The sequence below is a fragment of the Mustela lutreola genome, chromosome 1 (genome assembly GCF_030435805.1).
Source record: "Mustela lutreola isolate mMusLut2 chromosome 1, mMusLut2.pri, whole genome shotgun sequence".
Taxonomy (NCBI): domain Eukaryota; kingdom Metazoa; phylum Chordata; class Mammalia; order Carnivora; family Mustelidae; genus Mustela; species Mustela lutreola.
Window position 1 is genome coordinate 112,899,385 of NC_081290.1, and position 14,533 is coordinate 112,913,917.

At 35.7% G+C, this 14,533-nt stretch overlaps 1 protein-coding gene across 3 annotated transcripts in view; it reads right to left on the reverse strand.

The window, feature by feature from the left end:
• The window catches only part of BMPR1B (bone morphogenetic protein receptor type 1B), a 397,895-nt gene that overhangs the window by 269,165 nt on the left and 114,197 nt on the right, over window positions 1-14,533 (reverse strand). The gene's annotated exons all lie outside the window — the stretch shown is intronic.

Consider the following 14,533-nt stretch of genomic DNA (forward strand, 5'->3'; position numbering starts at 1 on the left):
CTGATCCCACCTACAAAGCAAATCTGAAGTGAGAAGCCACCCATTCAATCTGCATTGCAAACCAAATAAGAGCAAAAATGTTAACATTTTAAACTTAAGGATTCCTATATTTATACTTATGATATCTGGTAAGTGCTCTTTACAAAAACCAGTTCATTTTACTTCTAACCCATGAGGCTTGAGGTCTGGAAAACCCCAGCTGAAAACCATAGACACTATATCTTTAAAGAGTATTGAATCAAAATAACCTAAATTCAAATTTCCACTCTGATTCTAACAAAGTAATCCTGGACCAGGTAAATAAAGTCTCTCATTATAATCTTCCCCATCTGTAAAAAGAATATGTTAAAATATCTCCTCTTCTTTAAAGAGTATTGACAAGATGAAATGAAACAATGTATGTTAAGTGTGTACTACACTAACATGTGGAAAGCAAACTGTGACAAACAACAACAAAGGGGAAAGGCAAAATGGCCAAGCTCCAACCAACTCTTTACAAATCTCTACTACTCTCTACGCTCAAACTAAACTGATGAAGACTGTACAGTTTCTTATTTCCAAGGCAGAGCTGTATTTGTGCCCATATGAAAGCACACATCTGATGGTGGAATAATTCTTGCTTCCTGGAATAGAAAAGACACAAAAGACTATCCTACTTCCCTCTGCATGATATTAAGGAAATTTCCCTTATGACAAAAATTTTTAAAAGTGAAACAATCCATGGAGGGATGTTCTACTTCTCAATCTTTCAATGGAGAAAGAACAATGAGAGCCAGCAGTTCCAAACCTAACTATCCAATGGCTTCACGCAACTATTTAAAAATACGGTCCTGAGTCTGGAATACCCAGAGCTCTGAACTATAGAAGGGAAAAGCATTTCTCAAAGCCTCACAAATTTGGTGAGGTGCACAGCCAAGGCTGAGACACTTTCTTACCATTCAGAGTCTTTCATTGTGCTTACAAACCACTCCAGGGTATGTCAATTTATTTTACGAAGATTATTATTTTTAGAGCTGGAAGGGCTCTCAGCCATTGTGGAAGTGAAATAAATGGCCTTATTTTACTGCTAAAAAGAAAGGGGCCTGGAGAGATGAAAATATTTTCCTGAGCCTAGAACTGGAACCCAACTGCTTTCATTGCCAAATTCTTGGGTTGCATCTTTTTCACCCACAATCCTCTGAAAGAAAAAAGGATCATTTTCTACCTTCCAAAGCTAATGGAAATACCATTTTGATCCATTGTATTGAGGGCAAATTGGCTGTTCTACCTTGAATTTATAGGCATATCTCAGAGAGATTTCAGATTCAGTTCTGGACCACTGCGATAAGGCAAGTCAAATGAATTTGCTGGTTTCGTAGTGTATAGAAAAGTTATGCTTACACACCACTGGAGTCTATTAAGTGTGCAAAAGCATTATTCCTAGAAATTGTGCATGCCTTTAAAGTACTTCATTGCTAAAAAAATGTTAGCCATTATCTGAGTTTTCAGTGAGCTGTAATCTTTCGCTGGTGAAGGGTCTTGCCTTGAGGTTGACAGACGCTGACTTATCACAGTGGTAGTTGCTGAAGGCTGGGGTGGCTGTGGAAGTTTCTTAAGATGACAACAAGATGCCTGTATAGCTCAGTCAGTTAAGCATCTGCCTTCAGCTCAGGTCATGATCCCAGGATCCCAGGGTGGAACCCAACATTGAGCTTCTTGCTCAGCGGGGAGCTTGCTTCTCCCACAGCCCTTCATCCTGCCTCTTGCTCTCTTGCTTTCCCTCTCAAATTAATGAACAATAATTTTTAAAAAGAAGAGAAGATGACAACAAAGTGTGCTGCATCCAATGACCCTTCCTTTCATGAACAATTTCTCTGTAGCACACGATGCACTTGATAGCATTTTGCCCACAGTAGAACTTCTTTCAAAACTGTGGTCAGTCTTCTCAAACCCTTCTGCTGCTTTGTCAACTAAGTTTATGTAATATACTAAATCCTTTGTTGTCTTTCAACAATCTTCAGGGCATCTTCACCAGGAGTAAGCTCCATCTCAAAAAATGACTTTCACGGCTCAACTACAAAAAGCAATTCCTTATTTATTCAAGTTTTATAATGAGATGTCAGCAATTCAGGCGCATCTCCAGGCTCCACTTCTAATCCCGGTTCTCCTGCTGCTTCTATCAGATCTGCAGTTACTTCCTTCATTCAAGTACTGAACCCACTCCCAATCCCCGCTCCCCCAGTATCATTCACGAAAGTTAGAATAAGCCTCCTCCAAACTCCTCTTAATGTTGATATTTTCAACTCTTCCCATGAATCATGAATGTTCATAATGACAACCAGAAGGGTGAATCCCTTCCAGATAAATCTCTGGACATTGCTCAGATCCATCAAAGGAATCGCTGTCTTTGACAGCTACGGCCTTAAGAAATGAGAAATGTATGTCCTAAATAGTAAGACTTGAAAGTTAAAATGATTCCTTGATCCATGGGCTGCAGAATGGAGGCTGAGTTAACAGGCATGAAAACTAAATCCATCTAAATGTCCATTACCATCGAGGCTCTTGAACAATCAGTTACATTATCAATGAGCAGTAGTATTTTGAAAGGAATTTTTTTTTTCTGAGGAGTAGATCTCAGTAGGCTTAAAATACTCAGTCAATCATGTTATAGACAGATGTGCTATCATCCAGGTTTTGTTGTTTCATTTAAGAACACAAGAAGAATAGATTTAATATAATTTCTAGGGGTCCTAAAATTTTCAGAATGTAAGTGAACACTGGATTCAACTTGAAGTCACCAGCTGCAAGAGCCAGCCTGTCCTTTGATGCTTTAAAGCCGGGCACTGACTTTCTCTAGCTGTGAAAGTCTTAGATGGTATCTTCTTCCAATAGAAGGCTGTTTGCAGACACTAAAAATCTGTCATTTAGTGTAGCCACCTTCATGCATTAGCTAGATCTTCTGGATGACTTGTTGCAGCTTCTACATCAGCACTTGCTACCTCACCCTGTACTTGGATGTTATGGAGATGATTCCTTTCCTTAAACCACAGGAACCAGCCTCTGCTAGCTTCAAACTTCTAATCAGCTTCCTCCCTCTTCCAGTCTTCCAAGAATTGAAGGAAGTTAGGATGTTGCCATGAATCAGGCCTTAGTTTTTAAAGGAATATTGGGGCTGGTTTGATCTTCTACCCAGACCACTAAAACTTTCTCCATATCAGCAATAAGGCTGTTTTGCTTTCTATTCCTGTGTTCACTGGAGTAGTAATTTTAAATTCCTTCAAGTACCTTACCTTTGCGTTCTCAACTTGACTAACCATGATGCAAGAGGTTTAGTTTTCAACCTATCTTGGCCTTTGACATGGTTTCCTCACCAAACTTAATCATTTCTAGCTTTTGATTTAAACTGAGAGATGTGTGATTCTTCACTTGAACACTTAGAAGCCTTTGTAGGGCTATTAGTTCACCTAACTTGTATATTGCTGTGTCTCAGAGAATAGGAAGGCCCAAGGAGAGGGATAGAGATAGGAAATGACTGATGGAAGGAACAGAGAGAACACACGCAACATTTAGAGATTAAGTTCACTATCTTATATGAAGTCATTATCTTATTTGGGTGTAGCTCGTGACACCTCAATACAATCACAATAGTAACAACAATTATTGCCAAATATCACCATGGCAAATAGTGAAAAATTTGGAAATATTGAGTGAATTACCAATATGTGACCCAGACACAAAGCAAATGCTGTTGGGAAAATGCCACTGATTGACTTGTTCCACAAAGGGTTGCCACAAACCTTCAATTTGCAAAAATGTGGTATCTCAAAATACAGTAAAACAAGATATGCCTATATAGAGATAACCATGACTTAAAAAGTAGTCTCTGAAATTTTGCCAGTTATTGAATGAGAACTCATCATAGGTACGCAGAGTTGATCTGTTTTAAAGGACTTTCCTTCTAGGAAAATTCTATTTTTGAGTAAATGATAAATACACATACTTCAACAACAACTGGAATGTTTTTTTAAAAAAAGTTTAAAAATACAAAATTAGAGGATTTTTTTTGTTATTGTCTTGCCATTTCATATAAGAAGTTCAATAAAAAAATTATTTTGTTGGTGTGATAATCATTTCTCTTAGATACTGGGTAAAAAACACAAATAAAAAATCTGTAGTTACTTAAATTCTAATTTAATCTAGGAAATACAAATAATGCATACGGTTGGTATAACTGCAGCACTTTCAATATACAAAGTATTTTTTAACAGACCAAACTTTGTATTAAAAATGAATTTTTCATCATCTAGTTAAGTCTTATTCACACCCACACACTGATTTATGACACTGAAATACACATCAAGTTATGGTTAGACAAAATATTTTCCTTAGATACTATTCTAATTCTGTAACATAAATTAAAAAAAGAGATCTTGTAGATCAACAAAGAAATATTTAAAATTAGGAAAATGAAAATCAAATTCAAATATTAAACCAAATGTCTTCCATTGATGCTTTCCATTACTATCTTACCCATTTCAGGATGAAATGTTCTATCAGATATGTAGGAATGATGAAAAGCACGGGATCTGTAGTCATATGACCAGTCCAAGGCCAGTTTACCATGTACTTGCTGACCTAACTCAGAGAGGTAGCAATCTCACTACACTTTAGTCTCACCATCTACAGACCAAGGCACTAGAACTGATTACTTCCTAAGATGCTTATGAAAAATGAATGACAAAATGGGCCCCAAAATAAAGTACATATTCCATCTAATAACTATTAATACCATCTAAGTACTCATCTTTTTGCTTTCTGAATATGAATACTAGAAGAATAAGAAAATTCTTTAGACCTGAACATACAATGGGAAACCTCTATATTTTAATAAATCCATTAAAAAAGATAGCAACTGACTATAAAAATATTTGATAGTTGAAACATTATTAATCTTAATTTCAAAAGAATCTCATACAAGTTAATTAAGCTAAAACTACAATAGATAAATGTGCAAACATGTGGGGGTGCATCAGTTGTGTCTGACTCTTAGTATCAGATATCTCAAAGTTGTGAGACTGAGCCCCACATTGGGCTGGGCATGGATCCTGTTTAAGTTCTCTCTCTCCCTCTACCATCCTCTTCTCCCTCTCACTCTCTTTAAAAAAAAAATAAAAATAAAAAATAAATTCAAAATATTTTTAAATATACAAACCTATGAATAGAAAACTCACAAAAGATGAAATACAAGTATCTAAAAAATACATTGGAAGTAAAAAACAGAGTAGAATCTCAGAAAGAATCAAAGAATAGTATATTAAAACAATGAAACAAAAATTTCCCTCTATATAATTGGCAAATATTTTCATAATCCTAATACTCTGTGAAATCAGTCCCCTCACACATTTCATTTAAAACAAATATAAATCATATAGCTTTCTGGGAAAATATTGTGCAATATGTTCCAAAAGCCCTAAAAAGAAAAAAAGTTCCCATTTCTTGATCTAGTTATTTTTCTGTCAGAAATATTTTCTAGAGATAGAAAACCTGAAACAATACAACAGAAAGATTACAGAGGCATTAAAATGGTGTTTTAAAAGACCATTCAGCAATAAAGGCAATATGATTCCAACTGAAATACAGAAAGGGGCAGGGAGAATAAAAAAAATGCTACCATCAAGATGGTAGAATTCTTTTTAACTTCTGCTAACTCTACAATAAGCACATATTGTTTTCATTAACAAAATATCATTTTAATTATCCTACTAAACACTAAATTCTCAGAAAATATAGGAAATTCAATATATCAGATAGTTGATATCTCGGGAAATACATCCACATTTCAGTTTCTATTTTCCTTGGTGTCACTGTTTTATGAATGTACTGAAAACTTCAATGTATAGGCTAAACCACTCTTGCTGTTCAGGCAAATCTCTACAGAGTCAAACACAGTTAGCAGCCTTCCATACTGTGGGGTGGGATCTAGATTAATCCTTTATTTTATTTCTAGGGCAAGAAGCCTATAGGCACCCTCTCTGCTGGCAGAACTTGAGGACTTAGTCCACAGGTTGTGGTTCTTCCTGCTTTTCTAATTTATTCTGGTTCATTGACTAGCAGGAAATTCCAACCCTGAAGCCAGTCCATCTGACTAGTTCTCTGATCTCATCCCAAGTCCTGGTAAAATACCCCTCTTCCTTTGGGATTGAAATCTGAATGCGTCAACAACTGTGAGCACAAATAAAAAAAATGTTGAAACCTTTTCCAAACGCTTCACTCTAAGACCACAGATTTCTGATGCCCTGCCCAGGCCCCTGATAACTATCCTTTGAAAAGATACAGCCACCAAATCAAGACCTGATTTCTGACTTCCTTCCCCACCATCTCTCTCTATGAGGACAATCCCATAACTCAAATAGCCAAGTCAATGTAGGTTATGAAGTACAGGGGCAATTATATATGATTTTAGACTTTACCATAATGAAAATTTCACCTTAAAACACTTAGCTCGGGAAAACCTTAAGTTGTATCGATACCCCAAGAAACAAGTGATAATAATACTTGCAACCGTATTATTTCAACCTCTTACTTAAAAATATCTTATCTTTCAAAATGATAATTTTGAAGCAATTAATGGAATCATATACATATGAAATAAGGAACTTTGTGAAAACTTAACTAAGGTACTGAGTAATGATTTAATGAATTAAATCTGCCTTCAGCTCAGGTGATGATTCTGGGGTCCTGGGATGAAGCCCCACATCGGGCTCCCTGCTTAGCGGGAAGCCTACTTCTCCCTCTCCCACTCCCCCTATTTGTATTCCCTTTCTTGCTGTCTCTCTCTCTCTCTGTCAAATAAATAAATAAAATCTTGGGGGGAAAAAAGTATTTAAAATGTTGATAAAATCAAACTCATTAAGAAGTATAACTTTTATTCCATCAACTCATTTGTTATTAAAAAATAGTAAGAATAATACAGTACATCTTTCCATGGTTATTATGAACCAGTTTATCCTGCAACATTCATACAGAACAATCAACTCTTTTTGATCTAACGTTTCCTTATTTCCCTTTTATGGAAAATAAACTGGCTCAATGTCACTATGGTACCTGGTGAAAAATCTTTATCCTCTTTCCAAGTTGCATTAAGATATCACTTACTCTCTAACTACAAAGAACAAATGAAGCACTTCTCTATACTGACTTGTAAATTGTCTGACATCCAGATCCTTAAGAGTTGTTAATTCATATTTAACTGTTCTTTTTCTTCAACTAATATTTTGTCTCACATCAGAGAGGTGTTTAGGTGTCTTTGGTGAGAGGTCTGAAAGCTTTTGGAGGCTTCTTTCCTCCCTGGACTGGGTCTATCAATCAGTCTACAAGATAGATGGTATTACCTTTGCTTACAGGAAGAGCAGAAAGAAGATACCTCTGGGAGAGTATAATTTTATAGAAAACTACTAGCAACCTTGACCCTTTAAATAGAAGTATACTATAAAACACTCTTAAAAATGACAAAGCCCTTACATCCAGGGTTTCAGATCCCTTTGGCCTCCTATATTCTCCACTCAGAAGACTTTCTGAACTGACATTTCCTGCCTCTATAACCGGTTATGTTGTGAAAATGAACTTCATTCCTCCAAGAAGTATTTTATTCATGTTCCTAAATATTTCACTTTCAAAGAAATATGCAGTGATTTCCCCTCATGGAATTTGCCATTAATTTTGTAACATTGAGCGAATATGCTAGGAAATATGAAGTAACAATGCAAATATTTCCTAGAACAATTTATTTTATTTTACTTTATTTTTAAGGATTTTACTTCTTTTTCCAGGAGAAGGAGAGAGAGCACTAGCGGGGAAGCAGCAGGCAGAGGGAGAAGCTGTCTCCCTACTGAGCAAGGATCCTGATGATGAACTTTATCCCAAGACTCTGGGATCATGACCTGAGCTGAAGGCAGATGCTTAACTGACTGAGCTACCATGCAGGCATCCCTCCAGAGCAATTTTTTAAAAGAAGACAAAGAAATATGATCAAGCACTCATCAAAAGTGAAAATTATATTCTCCTACTGAATATTATCTTTACCTTTCATTGTAACAATTTAAAGCTTTACAAACATGAATAGAACTGTAGGCACTGAATTGAAGTAGAGTCATCACATTGATATTCCCAAGAAATAAATTTTATATATTTGCTTTTGACTGAAAAGTTTACCAAGAATTGTGAGATATTTATGAAATACAAAATTTTACATAAAGGCATTTGGCCACTGTGTGGATTTATAGCTAGAGCTGCAAGTTGATGTGTAATAACCAAGGGTCTCCTACAGAATATTTGTTCAAATAGTGTTATATGTCTTCAGTATAGTATAGCACTAAAGATCATGGGTGGCAATATAATCCCAGTTCTACCATTTACTAGCCATATAATCTTGGACAGCTTTCTTAACCTTCCAGTACTCAGTTTTATCATCTATGAAATGGAAATATTAACAAAGGAGTCCTCAAAGAATTACTGTAAAGCATCAGGGGATGTATAGGAAGCATGTGTAACGTGGCCTGAGCACTGTAGCACACTGTAGAGTAGGAACGAACTGGTTAGAAAAGAATTTCCAAGCAAACAGTCACCAAGGTCTATGTCAATCTATTCAGGGTTGAGCCTCTGAAGTCCACATCACCTGTTTCACATTTATCCTTTCAAATAAGTGAAGCCAACTAGAACTATCAGCCCAAAAGTATAATGGATTGGATTTGCTGGAAAACAGCATAATTTTGTAATCTAGTTTGTATTAACCTGAAAAATGTTATCATGATGATATCAGCAATATTTGGGGAAAGGTTATTAGCAAATGTGTAAATGCTTAATGAAAAGACTAAGTGTGTAAGCCAGTATTTCAAATGAAAGGCACAAGGTACTTTCTCATTACATAACAAACCACATCCACTTTGTCATGTTGATTTATACCAGTTTCCTTATCTTATATGTTTTTACTGATAGTTAAAGGAACAATTGTACATTCCATTCATTGTATAAAATATATTATCTTTCTGTTGACTTCAGCCTACCACAAAGTCAGAATGTCAAAAAGTAAAAATGATCCCTAACAAACATCCCAAACTCTAATAATTGCTATGACCTTACTTTTATCAATGAAGCATGAAATGACCTTCCCTTGATTTCACATCTAAGAAAGAGTTGAATTCCACCCTGTCAACAAAGGGGGGATAACTGAGTCGCTCTTTGTTTTAAACTACTGGCTTGAGAAAAGTGAGAAAAGTGTGAGTGATCCTTTACCAATTCAAATGCAGAGTCAATGATAATACATAACAAAATGGGGGGGGGCATATTTGTACTATAGCATCTCAAAACCCTAACTCTGGAGTTCTTAGCTTAGAAACATGAGAAAATACAGTGCTCTATAGAACAGAATTACAGAGAGCATATGAAGTTTGTTCTGACAGAAGCAAATACTAACTCTAAGTAGTCTTGTAGTTTGGGGATATTTTTTAAAGCAAAAATTTTACTTAAACAAAAGGATAGCCACAATATTTCAGAGTAAATAATAAACTAAATTTTAACTTCTAATATTTTCCTAACCAATTTTTTTTTTCTAAAAAACAGAAAGGAAACTAATCAGGGGGCACACCTGGGTGGCTCAGTGGGTTAAGCCTCTGCCTTAGGCTCAGGTCACGATCTCAGGGTCCTGGAATGGAGTCCCTCATCGGGCTCTCTGCTCAGCGGGGAGCCTGCTTCCCCCTCTCTCTCTGCCTGCTTCTCTGCCTACTTGTGTTCTCTCTCTCTGTCAAATAAATAAATAAAAACTTAAAAAAAAAAAAAAAGAAAACTAATCAGGTTTTCATAGCCGTTTGTGAGCATTTATGTCATCAGTAAACTACTGTAGTAAAATCTGTATAAACTACAATTAGATCTTAATTAAATATGAAATATGTTTTTTCAGCTAAAGCATATAAACAAGAGAGACATAGAACAAGAAAGACGACCAGAGCCAAAATGCCTGCATGGTTAAATAAGGTCAAAAATAGATAACAATATTTTCCACTCTAATATTATCAGATTAAGTAGGCAAACAAATTAATATATAAATTAAGTTGACAAAGTGACTTGACTGCCAGATTTAGTGTAATAAGATTCCCATAATCCCAAAGCAAAATAAAACCCATTTCATATAGAAACATCACATAATTTTATTAGAATATGACTATATTTAAGCAAAAATCAAGAGAGACCTTGATTTGGATTTACAAAATAGAATATTTTATGGTCTGAAAACAAAATTATATGAAATGATGATGGCAAATATAAAATTAGTTGACTTACTTTTTACAACCCGAAGTTTTAAAGTTATTGCAATCTCAAAAGCATTCAAATTACACACAAAAAGCATTAACAGGGAAGCCTGAATTCACCTCCTCCCATGGACACGCTGAACCTATAGCTATATAGGGAAAAATTCCCCTGAAAAATACCTGAAAACTAGCTGAATAGCTCCTTCACAACAAATAGAAAGGTCACCCCGCCTCTCATCAAAATCCTGAATACCAGCACAGCAACCCACGATTGGGAAGGATCTCATATATCCAGAGTTTCTCCCTGAGAAACAAGTGGTTTGGACTCCACATCAGGTACCCCAAATTAAGACATGGGACTGCACTAGAGATATCAGCCTCCAGAATGTCTCTCTCTGTGAATCAAGAGTTACAACCAGAAGGCTGTAGTGAACTGAGCTCTTAAAGGGCACACACAAAGACTCACTTGCCCTGGGGCCCAGCATAAAGGCAGCAATTTGAAAGTAATTTAGACTATATGTGAAGAACATTCATTTGCTCATCTTAAAGCAGCACGAGGCAGAGGGGAAAAGGCCTCCCAAGAGGCCTCTCTATGAAGAGGTCTCCTCTCCATAAAGACGGAAGCACTGGTGGGTACCATTTTTGCTTTTTCCCTCTACCTTGTTAGTGCTGGGGGAGGCAGATGTGGTCCCTGCACTCTTCCAATGCCCTGCTAAAGCCAGCAGGTATATTTCAACCTAGTGTTCTTCCTCTGCCTTGCTAAAAGCCAGCAGGCACACACAGCCCATATGGGGGACCCTCCTTGATTACACCACTTTAGTGCCTAGAAGTGCTTGTATTCCTGTATTTCCTGGCAATAAGTGCATACCTACAATAATCATACATAAATGTTATTAAATGTAAATGGACTAAATTCTTCAATCAAAAGACAGTGGCTGAATAGAGTTAAGAAAAAAAACTCCTATCTATATGCTGCCTGTAAGAGACTAACTTCAGGGGTAAGGACACACACAGATTAAGTGAAGCAACTAAAAAATAATGCTTCATGCAAATGGAAACCAAAAGAGAGCTGAGGTAGCTCACTTTAGACAAAATAGACTTTAAAACAAAGACTGTAATGAAAGACAAAGAAGGGCCTTACTTAATGATAAAGGAGCTAATCCCAGAAGAGAATAAAACATTTGTAAATATTTATGCATCCAACATAGTAGCACCATAATACATAAAGCAAATATTAACACACATAAAGGAAGAAACTGACAGCCATACAATAGTAAAGGAGTTAATACCCACTTAACTCATTGAATAAAACCTCCAGACAGAAAATAATAAAGAAACATTGGCCTTAAAGGACACAATAGAGCAGATGAACTTAATACATACAGAACATTCCAACCAAAAGCAACAGAATACACATTCTTCTCAAGTGCACATGGATTATTCTCCAAGATAGATCTTATGTTAGCCCACACAACAAGTCTTAATAAATTTAAGAAGACTGAAACTATATCAAGTATCTTTTTCAACCAGTGCTGAGAAACTAGAAATCAATTACAAGAAGAAAAATGAAAAATCAAAAATATATGATTAAACAACATACTACTGAACAACCAAAGAGTTAACAAAGAAATCAAAGGAGAAATTTAAAAAAAAATCTTGAGACAGATGAAAACAGAAATACAATATCCTAAAATATATAGAAGGCAGCAAAAACAGTTCTGAGAGTTCACAGCAATACAAACTCATATCAAGAAACGAACATCTGAATCTAACTTTCCACCTAAGGAACTAGAAAAATACCAAATAAGCCAAAAGTTAGAAGGAAGGGAACAACAAAGACTGGAGTAGAACTAAATGGAATAGAGACAAGTAAGGAGACTGAATCAGTAATCAAAAACCTTGCAATGTCTCAATATACAGATGTCCAGGACCAGACAATTCACTGATGAATTCTACCAAACATTCAAAGAAAATTTAAAACCTATCCTTCTCAAACTCTTTCCAAAAAAGGAAGAGGAGGGATTGCTTCCAGACTCATGCCATAAGACTAGCATTACCCTAGCACCAAAACAAGACAAGGACACCACACACACAAACACACACACACACACACAGAGCCAATACATCTGTTAAACATAGATGCAAGGAATTCCTAATAAAATATTGGCAAACCAAATGCAACAATACATTAAAAAGGTCCAACAATACACAGTGCTCTAGTGGGATTCATTCCAGGGATACAAGGATGGTTCAACATCTGCAAATCTATCACTACATTAACCATAAGTACTATATTAAGTGATACACTACATTTACAAAGGATAAAAATCACACGATCATGTCAATAAATACAGAAAAAGCACTGACAAAATCCAACATCCATTTACAATAAAACTCTCATCAAAGTGGGTATAGAGGGTACATATCTCAACATAAGTTATATAACAAGCCTAAAGCTTGTATTAGTGAAAAGCTATAAGTTTTTTCTCTAAGATCAGAAACAAGAAAAGGATGCCCACTCTCACCACTATTATTCAATATAGTACTGGAAATCCTAGCCAAGGTAATTAGGCAAGAAAATAAATAAAATGTATCAAAATTGAAAAGGGAGAAGTAAACTTATCACTGTTTGTAAGCAGCATGGTTTTATATATAGAAAACCGTAAAGACTCCATTAAAAATGGAATATAAATTGGTACAGCCATTATGCAAAATAATTTGAGGTTCTTCAAAAATTAAAGATAGAACTATCATATGATCCAGCAAATTTCACTCTTGGGTATATATGCAAAGAAAACAAAAACCACTAATTAGAAAAGATATATATGGGCCCCTATGTTTCCCATTGCGTTATCTACAATAGCCAAGATAGGGAATAAACCTAAGTGTTCATCTATGGATAAATGGATAAAGAAAATATAACATATATTATACAATACATATGTGCATGTATATATGTATACACACATGTGAGTATACATATGTGTATATATGTATATACATATGTATGTATATATATATTTTTTTCACATAGTGAAATACTACTCAGCCTTAAAAAAATAATGAAATCTTGCCATTTGCTGCAACATGGATAGACCTTGAGAATATTATGCTAAGTGAAATAAGATAGAGAAGTCAAAGACCATTGATTTCACTTATATGTAGTACTAAACAAAACAAACAAAACTCACTGATACAAATAGAATGGCAGTTGCCAGCTGAAAGGGCTATTGGGGGATAGATGAAACAAGTGAAAAGATACAAATATCCAGGTATAAAATAAGGCAATCATGGGGATGTAAGATAAAGCATGGTGACTCTAGTCAATAATATCGTAGTATAGGGGCGCCTGAGTGGCTCAGCTGGTTAAAGCCACTGCCTTTGGCTCAGGTCATGATCTTCAGGGTGCTGGGATCAAGCCCCACATCGGGCTCTCTGCTCAGTGGGGAGCCTGCTTCCCCCTCTCTCTCTGCCTGCCTCTCTGCCTATTTGTGATCTCTGTTTGTCAAATAAATAAATAAAATCTTAAAAAATAATAATATCGTAGTGTATTTTTTTAAGTTGCCAAGAAAGTAAATCAAAGAAGTCCTCATCACAAGAAAAAAAAAATTTGTTATTTTGTATGGCAATGGATGGTAACAGATTTATTGTGATCATTTTACAGTGTATACAAATATCAAATCACCATGCTGTACATCTGAAGCTAATATAATGCAATATATCAGTTATAGTTCCATTAAAAAATGTTAGGAAGAAATCTGAACACTTCTATACAATAATGGTAGGAATATAAAATGGTACAGCAACTATAAGAAACAGTATGGTATTTCCTCAAAAAATTAAAAATACAATTACCATATGATCCAACAATCCCACATTTGAGTATATATCCAAAAGAATTGAAAGCAGGATCCCAAAGTAATATCTGCACATCCATGTTCACAGCAGCATTTTTCACGATAGCCATGAAAGCAACCCACACATCCACAGACAAATGAAGGGAAAAACCAAATGCAGTATGTACCTATAAAGGAGTATTTTTTTCAACTTTAAAAAAGAAGGAAATGCTGTCATGTGCTACAATATGGATGAACCTTGAAGATATACAAGGTGACATAAGCCAGCCACAAAAAGATAAATCCTGGGACACCTGGGTGGCTCAGTCAGTTAAGCCTTTGCCTTCAGCTCAGGTCATGATCTCTGTGTCCTGGGATCAAGGTCCCTCCCATCCCCCACACACACCCAGGTCA